Source organism: Silene latifolia, chromosome 11, assembly GCF_048544455.1.
Source record: "Silene latifolia isolate original U9 population chromosome 11, ASM4854445v1, whole genome shotgun sequence".
NCBI classification, from domain to species: Eukaryota; Viridiplantae; Streptophyta; class Magnoliopsida; order Caryophyllales; family Caryophyllaceae; genus Silene; species Silene latifolia.
In genome coordinates this window covers 206467195-206481316 of record NC_133536.1, presented here as the reverse complement: position 1 = coordinate 206481316, position 14122 = coordinate 206467195, and the positions used below count along the sequence as shown (strand labels likewise).

At 33.3% G+C, this 14122-nt stretch overlaps 1 long non-coding RNA gene across 1 annotated transcript; it reads right to left on the bottom strand.

The window, feature by feature from the left end:
- Positions 1–4056: 4056 nt before the first annotated feature.
- Positions 4057–5511, bottom strand: LOC141615392 (uncharacterized). The gene is made up of 2 exons (XR_012529836.1): positions 4983–5511; positions 4057–4398 (listed from the first exon to the last, which is right to left on the bottom strand). It is a non-coding gene; the product is annotated as an uncharacterized LOC141615392 (long non-coding RNA).
- Positions 5512–14122: the final 8611 nt, after the last annotated feature.

Here is a 14122-nt window from a genome sequence, read left to right as displayed (position 1 = left end):
TAACTTTCTTTAATTACATTGAAGTCCCTTGGTTTCTGGATTTAATATATAGTATTGATAAGTTTAACCATCTTTTCTATTTTTTCGCATTTTGTGATGTGCGTTTACCCATTGCCGGTTTTAAAGGATTATTCATGTCGGCCGACCCCAAATCATTTTGGGATTAAGGCTCTGATGTTAGTTGTATGCAAATTTTATCGCAATTTATTTTTATTTATGATATTTTTTCCGATAGCAAATATTTTTCGTGTCAGGTTTTTTTCAAATAGAAAAAATTCGATGACCTCGACCCATATCCGTCTCGTCCAAGTCCCATTCCAATTCCATGGGTTTTCCAAATGAAATTTTGGGATTAGATTTGGAATTGAATTTTCAAACATTGTGATTTCTACAATTAAAATCATGAAAATGAAATCAATTCTATGTTTTCAAACACTACCTTATCTTATTTACATAACTTTAATCATGAACTCACATTTAATTATTGCAATTGTTCTTATGTTATTACCATGATCACTAATTAGTTGGGTTTTAAAAGCCATTACTATACATATAGAAAATTCCAATTTACAAAAATTCAATTAATTCTTTCAGAATTCTCTCCTTTATTCGATCAAGGGAAGGGTTGGCCTTGTTTGCACAATGCCAAGCTTTCCAAATAAGTGTGTAACTTGAAAGTATCGGAATAAGACGATTCGACCAGCTTTGTTATTTTAGGAATATCAATGTCACAGCAGCAGTTTCCAAACGTAAAAGTTGCACCACCGTCGTCAAGATGGAAAATCTCGGGACGATCGTGGTTACTCCTTTGGTGTCTGATACTGCGGTATAGTGGTCGAGTTGAGCCACCAGAAAGCGCTAACGTCCATGACACACCACCAAAATCATCCTTGTTCATCAACCATATATAGTAAGCATATTTAGAAACGCTCATAATCCCAGTTCTCGTCGAGGGTAGTATTGTAACAACAACACTAACCCTAAACAGCTTCCTGTTAGAGACAATACTTTATCACTTGACTCGATGAAGCGAGTAGTTTCTGTCAGTGCATCCCTTAAAAAGCCGCCATCCCTCTTCCCTCTTAGTATGTAGAGATAATAATTGGGTCTTGTCATAATGTCTACCATCGTTGTATTGTTTTAGATGCATCGACATCAAGTAAGGGTCATCGATGATAGAGCGAAACGTTTTATTGACGCATTTCAGTCTTACCAGAGTTTTTACCGGTAATTTTACAAGAACTTGTTGCCATAACTCTTCCGGTAACTCAATCATTCTTCTTTTTCTCTTTGACATCTTCTCCTTTTGGCTTTGTTTTCGATATGTTGTCGAGGTTCGTTTTTATACCGAGAACCAATATTAGCGTGTGTATATATATATATAGTGGTAGCAGGTTCGTTTTTATACCGAGAACTAATTAGGAATCCTAAACACGTTCCTATGCATGCACAATCGGAAACATATAATACTACTCCGTATGTTATTAGGCAAATATTATGACAATAGTATACAAGCCGGGTTTCCATAATCTGGATATTTACAAAATATGGCAATATTGCCTAATCATCAATCAATCAATCAATCAATCAATCAATCAATCAATATCAATCATCAATATATATATATAAAAGAGGCTTTTTTCAGGCAATTCTAGAGACTCCACACTTTCTTAAACACTCGAGTATATTTAGGATATATTAAGATAAATATTGGATTACTATAATAATATAACTCCTGGACTTTGCATTTGACGTCTATTAAAACTCTTATGGGAAAAAACTTTTATGCCATCTATATATACCAATAAGAAAATAAGAAGTTGTATTGGTCTTTCCTTTTCCGTTCCTAATCAATATATATGTCATACTTTTTTTCTACTAAGCCGTTGTTTCGTTTTAATAGTAGTTCATCCTGCTACTTTTACGTCATATTCAATTGTTGTTTGTTCTTAATAATGATATATGTGCATTGTTTTTGCCTGTGTTAAAAATTAGTGTTGATTATCTAATATAATGTTGTTACTTTATTTACATATGCTTAACTAATAGCTTGAGTTTCTGTTTTTGTAGGAAGTATTCCGTTCCGATTGAGACAAAATCAATTAGCAGCCCGCCGATTTCCAGCAGGATCATATGAGTCTAATGAGTGACGCTATGAAGGAATCGACGTGAACGTAGGTGAAACCCGATACATGGGGGAGGTGTTGATGTCCAGCGAACTAGATATAGTCCGTCCAACGACGCGATACTCCACTTAGCTTATTCTGACTCCTTCCGCTTGATGTAGGTGTTAAAGTTAAACCTTATGGAATCTGGCCTCTTTTGTGTACTGCCATGGTTGACTATGGCTATCTTTGCAAACATAGGCGGCTGGATTGCGGACACACTTATCAGCAGAGGCCTCTCCGTGACGTCTGTTCGTAAGGTAAGCATAGTGTAGATATTTACTCAATCTAAGACTTGCTTTCATGGTCAGTGTAGTCTCGAAGACATAGACATTCTGATTATTAGTGCTTTATTAACATCAATATTGTACGCTGTATGGCTTCTCTACTGGATACTGGCTATTAAGTCTATTTCAAGGCTTTTGTCTTATACTGTTTCACTATTTGTTCGATAAACATAGCTTTACCTTCATGACAAATATGGTAAATGTAGGTGTATAGTATAATACATTTAACCAAGTCCATTGCTTTCCGCAGTCTGAAAATTTTCATTAGTTACTGTTTCCAGTTCTGCATGCGCTGAAAGATTTTGTTGAACACAGACTGCCCCGTTTATCTAACCTGAAATTCTTGCTGGAAACAACAATTCAGTCTTTTCTTTTTCATTCTTCAACCCTTCTCCATAGACCATACTGAGGATATAATTACGAGTATGATTTATGAATGACCACTTTTGGTTCATGTTAGATTGACATTTTCTGAGGCTCTTATCATCTGTCTGCAGATCATGCAAACAATTGGATTCCTTGGCCCAGCTCTCTCTCTCTCTCAGTTCTAAGTAAAGTCAAGACACCTGCATTAGCCGTGCTCTGTATGGCATGCAGTCAGGTATCTTCCGACCATTTACTCAGAAAACGTGAAATCACGGAGATACCATGTAGAATTTCCCCTTTTTTAGCGGAACATTATAAGTAAATTAATCTCTTAAATAAGTTGAAGAAAACAAATAATAAGGCTAATGAGTGCCGCTATGAAGGAATCCCTAAAGCGTGCGAACTTGTACGTTGCGCCTTGGAGACGCAACGGCTACTTACAAGCTAGGTACTTTAGTCCCTACAAGCGAACGATTAACAAGGAGTCAAGTGCTAATAGCTCGACAATTGGTCACAAAGGGCTAGCCAAGAAGAGGTCATCAATGGTTGGTCTTCAAGGAAAATGATAAATCTGGCTAATAAGTTGCACCACCTCTCTCAGTGGTGAAATCACTAAATAATTAACGTAGTAACTAACAAAACTAATGTAGCGTGTCGTTATTGTTTATTCTATTTGAAATATGTGTAACTAACGTAGTTGCATGATCTTGAAATTATTTACAAATTTAGTTAACATTGCTTAACATGTTTTAGAGTCCATAGTTTACCATGATATCAAAACTACGTAGAACACTGCAATATTACTACTATATAATATGCGAAGATAATGAGAAGACTACTACCAATAGTAGAACACTTATCCTAAAACAACTACTCCGTACTACTACTATATAATATAAATATAAATTAAAAACAATATAAGGATTGATTTGTGTGATCATAACCATGAAAAAGCAGAAATAATCAATTTTTGTTATATAACAGAGAACTCATTTCTAAAAATTACTTATTTTATGACTATCGATCATAATTCTACGAGGGTGTATTATACAGTAAATTGTAATGCTCACACAATACTGTACATTTGAGCAAGTGGTTAAACTGTATAATGTTGCATGCACTATGAAAACAATGCACACTATTGCACTCATTCAGTCAGTCTTGATTAAGATTGACATTAGTCGTTTTAAGTTTGAAACGGGTCAAATACTATTAAAGTTAGGTAACTTGGGTTTGACAAGATCACAAGAGGTTGATTCACAATAGATTAGTTTGTGTTCATAAGTTATTATTGAATGATACATTATAGGATATTATCCCTATGTACACAAGACAACAGATCCAAAGGTACCATTCATCCTCAAGAGAAGAGAATATCCACTAAAACCGTGCTATGCAATGACCATAAACAAGAGTCAAAGGCAATCCCTTACGCATGTCGAGGTAGTCACGGACAGTTATACGTTGCGGCGTCAAGGACGACGACACCGCAAGGACCGAGATTCTTCATAGATGATACTCGAAGACTTTCAAGGGGTATACACGAAATATTGTATACAAAGAGGTGTTTTCGAATTTGCCTGTTATTGAATAGTTTGGAAGTTAATTAGAATATGAACGTTATGATTACAGCCTAAGTTAATAAAATTTCATCTTAAAGTATTTTTTGTACATTAATTCAGTTTTATACAAGTTATATTTGATCAATCCGTCCTTACTTTAATGCATATGGCAAAGTTAACTGAAAGAATGTACTACAAATCATGACTATAATATGCATGGATGTACAACACATTGTGTGCCACAGTATGGACAAATTGCATCACTAGAACATATGCATGAGAATTTGAAATCTTTACAAAAACAAGAATACCCTGTGCCTCAAGGGCTGCCTCAAATGGCAGTGAAAGTGGAGCAAGGCAGTAAGGTAGTAACCAGGAGGAACAGAACAGCTAAAAACATCATGTATACCAAAAAACACCCACAAAAGTGAAAAAGATCAAAAAGCAAGATGCCCTTCGTTCAAATGTACACATAATACAAAATAAACAACGAGAAAATATTCCAACAACAGATCTTGTGATCCTGTTAAATCCTTTGTTTAAAATGATGCAAAACAATGGAAGGAAAAACGGATAGATGATATTATGAAATAGAATGATACCTAGAGATGATTGCTGAGCATTAGCACAATTTAATCAGCCAACAATGACCGACTATTATCGCCGTGTGTAGGATTGTTGTTGTTGGGGTAACCCTAATATTTGGGGATCTGATTGAACAACGATTAACTCACAAATTAGGCCAAAGAATAAAATACAAAAAACGGTCCACAACAATTAGAGGAGAGACGATATTGAAACCCGTGTCGTGTTAATAATCAAGCAAACCATAAACCAAACAAACGAATACATGAGATTATACAAGTGAATGTGACGTATGATAATGATTGATCCAGTTATTGAATCGGATACCGTTGTTAGAACAAGGAGAGCAAACCCTCACATTTGGGGATTTATTTGATTGAACCCAGGTATAATGAATGTCTTTGTGAATGTTTAGGGATAAATCAAAGTTATTATTTGGATTAAAAGCAAATGACTACACAAAATGGAATTGTTTAAAATTTTAATGGAAAATTATACATGGAATGAATGCCTTTGTGTTGGGATTTTTTTTGGGACAATAGTGTGTATGTTGTGGATTAATTGAGAGATAAATGATGAAAGAAGAAGAGTTACACGGAATTGACAACCCTTTTTGACTGTTTCACATAATTATTTGATTTAAGAATTTTAAAAAACTGAAAGATACGAAGATTTTTTTTTTTTTTTTTTGGTCAATCGAAGCGCGCACAAAGTCGCATTATAATACAGGGGAAGGGGGGTTCGAACCTGGGACCTATTGTCCAGGATACCTCCGTCTTAACCACTAGACTAAGACATCTCCGGTAGATACGAAAATTTATACGGAGTACCTTATTTGAGTAATTGAAATACAACTTTTGCGTATCATTTAAAATGGTATTAAAAGGTCTAAACCATTAGAGGGAAGATAAATTTAAAACCCGTGCAACGCACGGGCACAAAATCTAGTATATATATACAAAAAACAAATTGTAATAAATTAGATGGGCGTACAATAATAGGAAACAAAACTTGCCATCATGAGATTACTTTCCATAATAGTAAAACGGTTTTTCTAAAAGAAAAACAAAAAAGAAATAATTAAATGTATTTATTGTAAAGAAAAGTAAAAATAATGGAGTAGGATATTGCAATTTCCCATAAAAATATTATTTAATTATTTTCTTTTTTTGTTTTCTTATCCTATTAGAAAAATCCATAGTAAAATTACCTAATGTGAAAAGGACTCAAATAAACTTGTTTTGGCAACCTCTATATATTATATATAGACACCTCAGAATTATGTAACGATGCAAGAATTTCAAACAATGGGATTGTTAAAGCATAGCACCAATCTATCTCTAAAAAGGAATGATGACGATGAAGGAGGAGAAGTCTTTTGCTTGGCAACGACGGTAGAATTTCAAACAAAACTATTGAATTATGACTCTACATGTGACGAAGAGGTCCCATTAGACGACGAGTTCTGGATCGATATACGTTGTGAATACCTTCGTGATCTCAATACTAATAATATCTTGAAGCATAACGTGGATAATAATAGTGATAGTGAGGAAAATGAGGAGGATATTGAGGAGTTGGAGGAGGTCGTCGAAATCAGGAGACTCTTCCTACGTCCAATACAAGGGTTTCCCTCAAGTTACGAAGAAGCATGGCACGTAGTTTACAAATGGGTGAAAAAAGAATTGAATTTCTTAAAAGATTCCTATGTTTTACCCGTCTTAACTGAGGAGCTGACCAATCGAGCTTTATACCTTGTAAATGAGATACCAAGACGTCGCAAGAGGTTCCATATTCAATTGGATGCAAAAATTCATGAGATTAGAGTATTACAACCGCCACCTAATAATAATGTGAGTTCTACGAGTACTAGTTCATTCATCATCGAAGTTGCGGTATTGGAGACAGTGTACACAACGTACAAGCCAATAGGGTCTGAAACGGGTATATGCAAAGTGCACAAGTGTACGCACCCAGCAAATGAGATATGGGGATTGGATATCTATGTTTTAGGAGATATTGTGTCAATGATGCTTAAACAAGTAGATCTTCCAGGGGAATTCCCTCGCGTATGCCTCTTTAATGAAACACTTGAACGAGTAGAGGAACTGATGGACTACGATTGTTACAAGCCGTTGGAGTTAAATGTCGCCATTAGAATTACCGAGATTTTACACCCAACGGCCTCCGCCACGTCTATGGAAGATGGTGCTTCTGCTCGTCTCAAAGTACATCCATATATGCTCTTCACCCCTCTACGTTCTTCTCACATCCGTCCCAACACATGATCGTTCGATCTCGTTGAAATAAATAACCCTGGCCGTCCCACATTTCATTGTATTCATTTAATTTACAAACCCAATACATTGGGGGGTTTTGAGTTAATTTTGATTTTAATATCATCATTACTACTTTGTTCGTTAATCCAAAAACTTAAGATGTTAAACTAGAGATTTATGAGTTAATGTTGGAAATTATATATATTCATGTTGAGAAGAACGTGTCCACTACATAAATTTTCGGAATTACTTTTTCATATACAGACTTTGCTCTTTCACAATTCACATACACTTTTTCATAAACTAGTTTGAATGCTCGTGCGTTGCAACGGGGTAATTAACGTATTTATAATGCAAAAAAAAACGTTATAAGCGTTTAATATTTACATTATATGTCTAATGATTTGTTTACATATTATTAAAACATCTCTTTCAAAAAAAAAAGATTAATATATACGTGGGTTAACTCTTATTTATAATTATATAATCACCCTACCTTATATTAATCTTTCGATGTGGGACAATTCTACTATTTATAAGTAATATATTCACAAAAAATGGATTTTTTTTTCTGATGTGGGACAATTCTAATATTTATACGTAATATATATTTATCAAACCTGCATTATTTTTCAATGTGGGACAAATAACATACTCAGAATTACACACCATCTTTTTTGCACTTAGTTCGACAACCAATCAGATCTCGAATACCGAATACAGACAATTGCTACTCGTTATATCTAATAGTTATATTTAAATTTAATAATATGATCAAGTACTCTCCATTAATATTTGTACGTTGTTTTTCTTCAAAAAAAAAATTAAAATAATTGAGATACGGAAATTTCTCGTAGTACCCCTTAGTTTTGTTAGATTTTCCATGTTACCCCTACTTTTAAAAATCTGCCTATGGTACCCTTGAGGTTCCATTTTTTTGCCCATGGTACCCCCTAATGTAAAGGCTGTTAAATGGACGTTCAATTTGATGGCGTGACAATAAAATAACAATTAAAAAATAACACCCCCTTTATTGTTTTATTGGTAAGGATATCTCTCTTTTAAATGCAAATTTAATTAACTATATCATTATAATATTGAAAATTTATCATGGTAACCTTGAACTTTGATAGATTACACATGCTACCATGGACGCTTGTTTTCTATTTTTTTATCATAATTAAAATATGTGCAAATGATAAGAACCTATACTCTAATGACAGAATATTTTTTAACACAATTCTAATTATATTATTTAAACATTGTATATTTACGGATTTACCACACCTACATTATTTTTCAATATGGGACATATAAAATCTATAGGTAGAAAATATAATGATATAAACTTTTAAGAGCTCTCCAAGACAATACTTAAGCGACTCAAAAGATTTTGGGTTGATGCCTAAGTTCCAAGGATGCTCATAGAATCACCCACCTTATGCTATATTTTGATGTGGGAAAATTCTATTTTTTATATGTAGTATATTTATCACGCCTATATTATTTTTCAATGTGGGGGGATATAACATACTATGAAATATACCATCTTTAATATGTGCAAATTATATGAAATCTATATATACTCTAATGATAGCATTTCTTACCATGAATCTAATAATATTATTTTCATAATTTTTTTACCAACATTATTTTGTCAAATGAAATTTAAAAGTTTTTATATAAAAATTAGAAATATCACTTGAATATAAAATAAGAAATACATAGTATATATTATAATAACTAAAAGATTTTCCAAACATTAACTTAGGTTAGAAATCATTATTGTAGAGACAGTAATATAAACTCTTTTAAGAGTTATCTCTGACAATATTTAAGGGAATCAAAAGATTTTGGGTTATGACTTCTATTTATAATCATAAGATCACCATGCCTTACGGTAATCTTCCGATGTGGGACAATTTTAATATTTATACATAGTATATTCACCACACTTACGTTACTTTTCAATGTAGGACAAATAACATACTAACTACTAAGTACACCATTTTTTTGTACCTACTTCGACATCAACCCGATTTAATAATGAGAAAATACAATACAATACAATATACACTCTAATGATAGCATTTTTTTTGTCACAATCTAATTATATAATTTTCATACGATATTTTTTTTCAAATGAAATATAAAGTTTTTATATCAAAATAATAAACATCACTTTAATATAATATAGAAAATGTACATATATGGGACATTTCTATTATTTATACATAATATATTCACAACACCTACATTATTTTTCAATGTGAGACATATAACATACTAAAAAGTCTATATCTTTTATATCAAAATTTTTTGGATTAATACCTAAGTTTCAAGGATGCCTCCTATTTATATTTATAGAATCACCCTACCGTATACTATTATTTCAATGTGAGATACATAATTTAATTATTTAGACGTAGTATGTTCATAATGCCTACATTATTTTTCAATGTGAAAGATATAACATACCAAGAAATACATGTCTCTTCTTAAAACCACTATTGTATACATATTATTTTTCTTTGAAGGTAAAAACCACTTAGTCTCGATCATTAGATATGGATCTCTACATCGTACATATAACGACTCATTAAAGCTCTATTACTGCATTCAGAAGACAACCATTAGTAAAATCTTTAGTTTTGTAGTGTGTCAGGAGACTACCATTAGTAAAACCTTTTATTTTTTGATTTTCTTGTTCAACCTTTAGTTATTTTTTGATTTTCTTGTTCATATTCTTAACTCTTTTCCGAGTAGTTCCCAATGATTTCTACTTTATTTTTTTATATCATATCGTAGATAACGATAGAAAATCTTAAGAGCTCTTTAAAACAATATTTATGAGACTCAAAAAATTTTTGGTGGATACATAAGTTCCAAATATGCATCCTATTTATAATCATAGGATCATATCACCTTATACTAATCTTTCGATGTGGGACAATTCTACTATTTATATGTAGTATATTCACCACACCTACTTATTTTCCAATGTGGGACAAAATATATAAAAATTATACAATTTTACGTATTAAGAAGTACATCATCTTTAATATGTGCAAATAATATGAAATTTATACTCTAATGATAGCATTTTTTAACACAAAGCTAATTATATTATTTTCATAATTTTTTTAACGATATTTTTTGCCAAATGAAATGTAAAAGTTTGATATAAAAATTGGAAATATCACTTGAATATAATTTAGGAAATATACATATTATAAAAATTAAAAGATTTTCCACTTTATTTTTTACATCAAAAATTATACTTTCCTAAATTGATTTTTGATGATGTGGACGCTCTCAGATCGCTCGAAAAAACTCTCTTTTATATATATATATATATATATAGATTTTCCATGTCATACCCTTTTCTTAAACCTAATCAAATTTGTTTTTGCACAAAGCAAGTTTTTCATATATTCAAAGTCTGTCCTTTACAATCGAGAATGAGGCCTTTATATAGGCAAACATAAGTAGAAAATCTTAAGGATAGAAGTGCCATCAAAGGATGACCTAGAATCATCCAAGGGCTAAGAATTAAAACAGTACAATGCTTTTAATACGAAATAAACTAAAATAAAACTTGGAGAGCAAGGTGAGATGTCATTGGTCGTTTTAAGGCCTCCCCTTTTGTCCTCAAGTGTAGGAGAGTTGGTGAGGTTCATTTGGCAGCTTAAGGTTTATGAAATGAGGTGTAGGATTCAGTATTTGTCGAGGTCAAGGACAGGTGCAGCTGTAATAGTAGAAGAAAGAGCAATAGTCTAAAAAAGGACCACTATGATGTCGCTTTCACATGCTCAGGTTATGTTGGTTGCATTTATCACTTCAAAAAGGCCTTCTTTCACCTAGCCTTTGATTCATACCTTCTTAGGGTCATCATATGATCATTTACCATCCTTGAATGTGTATCTTAAGGCTTACAATATAGTCTGAAAAGCCCTTGTTGGATACAAGTGTCAGTCAGGCCGTTCCAATAGCATTCTGGTATCAGACCTATCTTGTAGATTCTATATCTAGATCCTTAGGATGAATTAGAATGCCCCATAGGTACCAAAGAAATCTAAATGAGTTAACTTTCACCTCAAACAAGAATCACTTGAAAACATTAGCTGAATCTCGAGATATGATAGTTTGAGTACTAGCAGGTCAGGCCTGAAATAATCAGCATTTAGCCGTGTTCCAGCAAGAAATTTTAGGCTTCATATCTCTCTGCTCAAGTTGAAACACTGTGTGAGGTATATACCAAAAGAAATCTAATTGAGTTAGATACCACCTCCAAAAAGAATTACCCCAAGATGTTTCCTGGTTTGGGAGATATGATCCATTTAGTACTGACAGGTCAGAACTGCCGCAACTGAAACAACAAATCGTGCCAGTTTTTGAGAGCTTGATGGGCAAAATATACTCGGTGAAACTTGATCATTTCAATTCCATGAGAAAGCTGACATTCTCAAGATTTTATACGTATAAAGAACATAATTTTTGGCCAAGTAAAACTCAAGATATGGAGCAAACAAAATGACCATAATTTTGAAATCAAAACAGAAATGCTATGTTTTGATGTTCTTTGCTTAAGTAATTTCTTTCTTGGATTGTCATTAGCATTTTCCCTTTAATTGATCATGAAAATGACATGCCCATATTTCAAATCCTATTGCAAATCCCGTTTTTTCAGAAGAATTTGCCTCAAATTTCGATTGATCAAATCCCTTAGCTCCTGCTTCAATTTGGGGGAGTAAGAAAAAGATGAATGCTTTAACTCTTTCCATAACAAATTCAATATTAGAGCTTATTGATCAAATTCATCTTCTTTTATAAATTATTGGTTTCAGATGCACGAAATTGAACAAATATATCATTGTGTCATAATTCATCACTCTCGCTTAAACTTGTAGATGAAGGGATAAATCATTGCAAATATATCATTGTGTCATTGACTTCTACATTCAGTCGGTTGTTGACCGGAGCAACGTCGATCCGACTACTGAATTGGCCGGAGTAAGGAAGGTGTTGAACGGAGGTGGTGTTGTTGGTGAGGGGAGATTAAGTAAGGGAGAGAAAGAAATTAATTGGGGGAAGGGATGAACAAAATGATTAGGGTAAAATTGTAAAAGGCGTATGTGAAAGAGTAAAATCCGTATGTGAAAAAGTACGCTCCTAAATTTTCTAACAATGAAAATATCGAGATTTATGAATAAAATTTTGTTTAGTTGGACAAAATGTATGGCAATATGGTATTGGATAAAATTTTTCTATACAAAAATTGAACCCATGACCTCTAGGTCTTATGAGAGACCGTCTTCCACTAATTTAGGGGGAGACATAATAGGGAAAAAAAGAAAGAAATTCAGTGGGTCCCTCACCCCATTATATGAGGTCTCTCAATAACGCTATTGAGAGACCGTCTCTCTGGAGTTTTTGTGAACTAAAAATAGTCTTCCATTAGACCCACAAAATTTATGTGCTTATTTACCAAACAAAATTGTAATTATTTTCGGGAAAAGAGGTGCAGATGAAACTCTTGCACCCCGTCAGAAATGCCCCTGATCACGGTTGTCAAATTGGGCAATAATTTTTTTTGTTACAAGAAGCAGATTAAACCGGAAATAAAAAGCGGAAAGAAATCACACAAATAAAAAAGCATAAAAAAGAACTCTTCTAGGCCAAGACACTCCACCAAGTCTTGTTGCATTAATCGAAAAAGATGATTCAGAATGTCATATGGTGTACTTCTATTCCACATGTGATCATTCAAACGACATTTACATATTTAAACGGGATGAGAATGAGCAGTAGTTCAAGAGTCTCTAGATTAAGAGGGGTAGTGTTAAAAATTAATCTAAAAACTACTTGAATAAATATCCTAGTTGTTATGAATAACAGAGAGTTATGAGAGAATATAGAGAGCAGAAAGGTATATCCTAAAGATACGGTAATATATGGACATCCATATAATATCTCTAGATTCAGCTTTATTCATATGAAGGGTATATATAGTACAAGAGTATATCTGTAATATGGTAATAGAATATATACTAAAGATACGGTAATATATGGACATCCATATAATATCTCTAGATATTTCGTAACACTCCCCCTTGGATGTCCATCATCGGAGAAAATGCCTCGTTAAAACCTCTACTAGAAAAACCCTATGGGAAAAAATATATATAAAGGAAAAAGAGTACACGAATCTCCGTAATACGCAGAAAGTGTTGCCTCGTTAAAAACCTTGCCTGGAAAACCCGGTGGGACAAAACCATGACTAAGGGAAAAAGAGTGCAACGCAGTATTATCTTCATGTAAAATAGTTGGTGACTTATTTCTTGGAGATAGATCGCATGATCCTTCAATATGATGAATAACTGATCTCAACCATACACATTCTCGACTAGCTTCATGAATTGCTAACAACTCGGCATGATTTGAAGAAGTGGCGTCTATAGGTTGCTTCACAGAGGCCATGAGATAGGAGTATTACCACATATAAACACATAGCCAGTTTGCGAACGACCATTATGTGGGTCAGGAATATAACCTTCATCTGCAAAACCAACTAACTCTGTTTTGCATTTATTAGATTAATATAAACCCATATTAGACGTACCTCGAAGATAAGGGAGTAAATGTTTGACACCATTCCAATGCCTTTGAGTTGGAGAAGAGCTATATCTTGCTAAGAGATTTACTGAAAAAGATATGTCGGTCGAGTATGACTAGCAAGATACATCAAAGCTACAATTGCACTCAAGTACGGTACTTCAGGACCAAGGACTTTCTCATTGTAATACTACGGTTTTCCTAAGTTGGTACTCGGCCGAGTATGGCCTACTCGGTCGAGTAAAGTGTGTCGTGTATCTGGG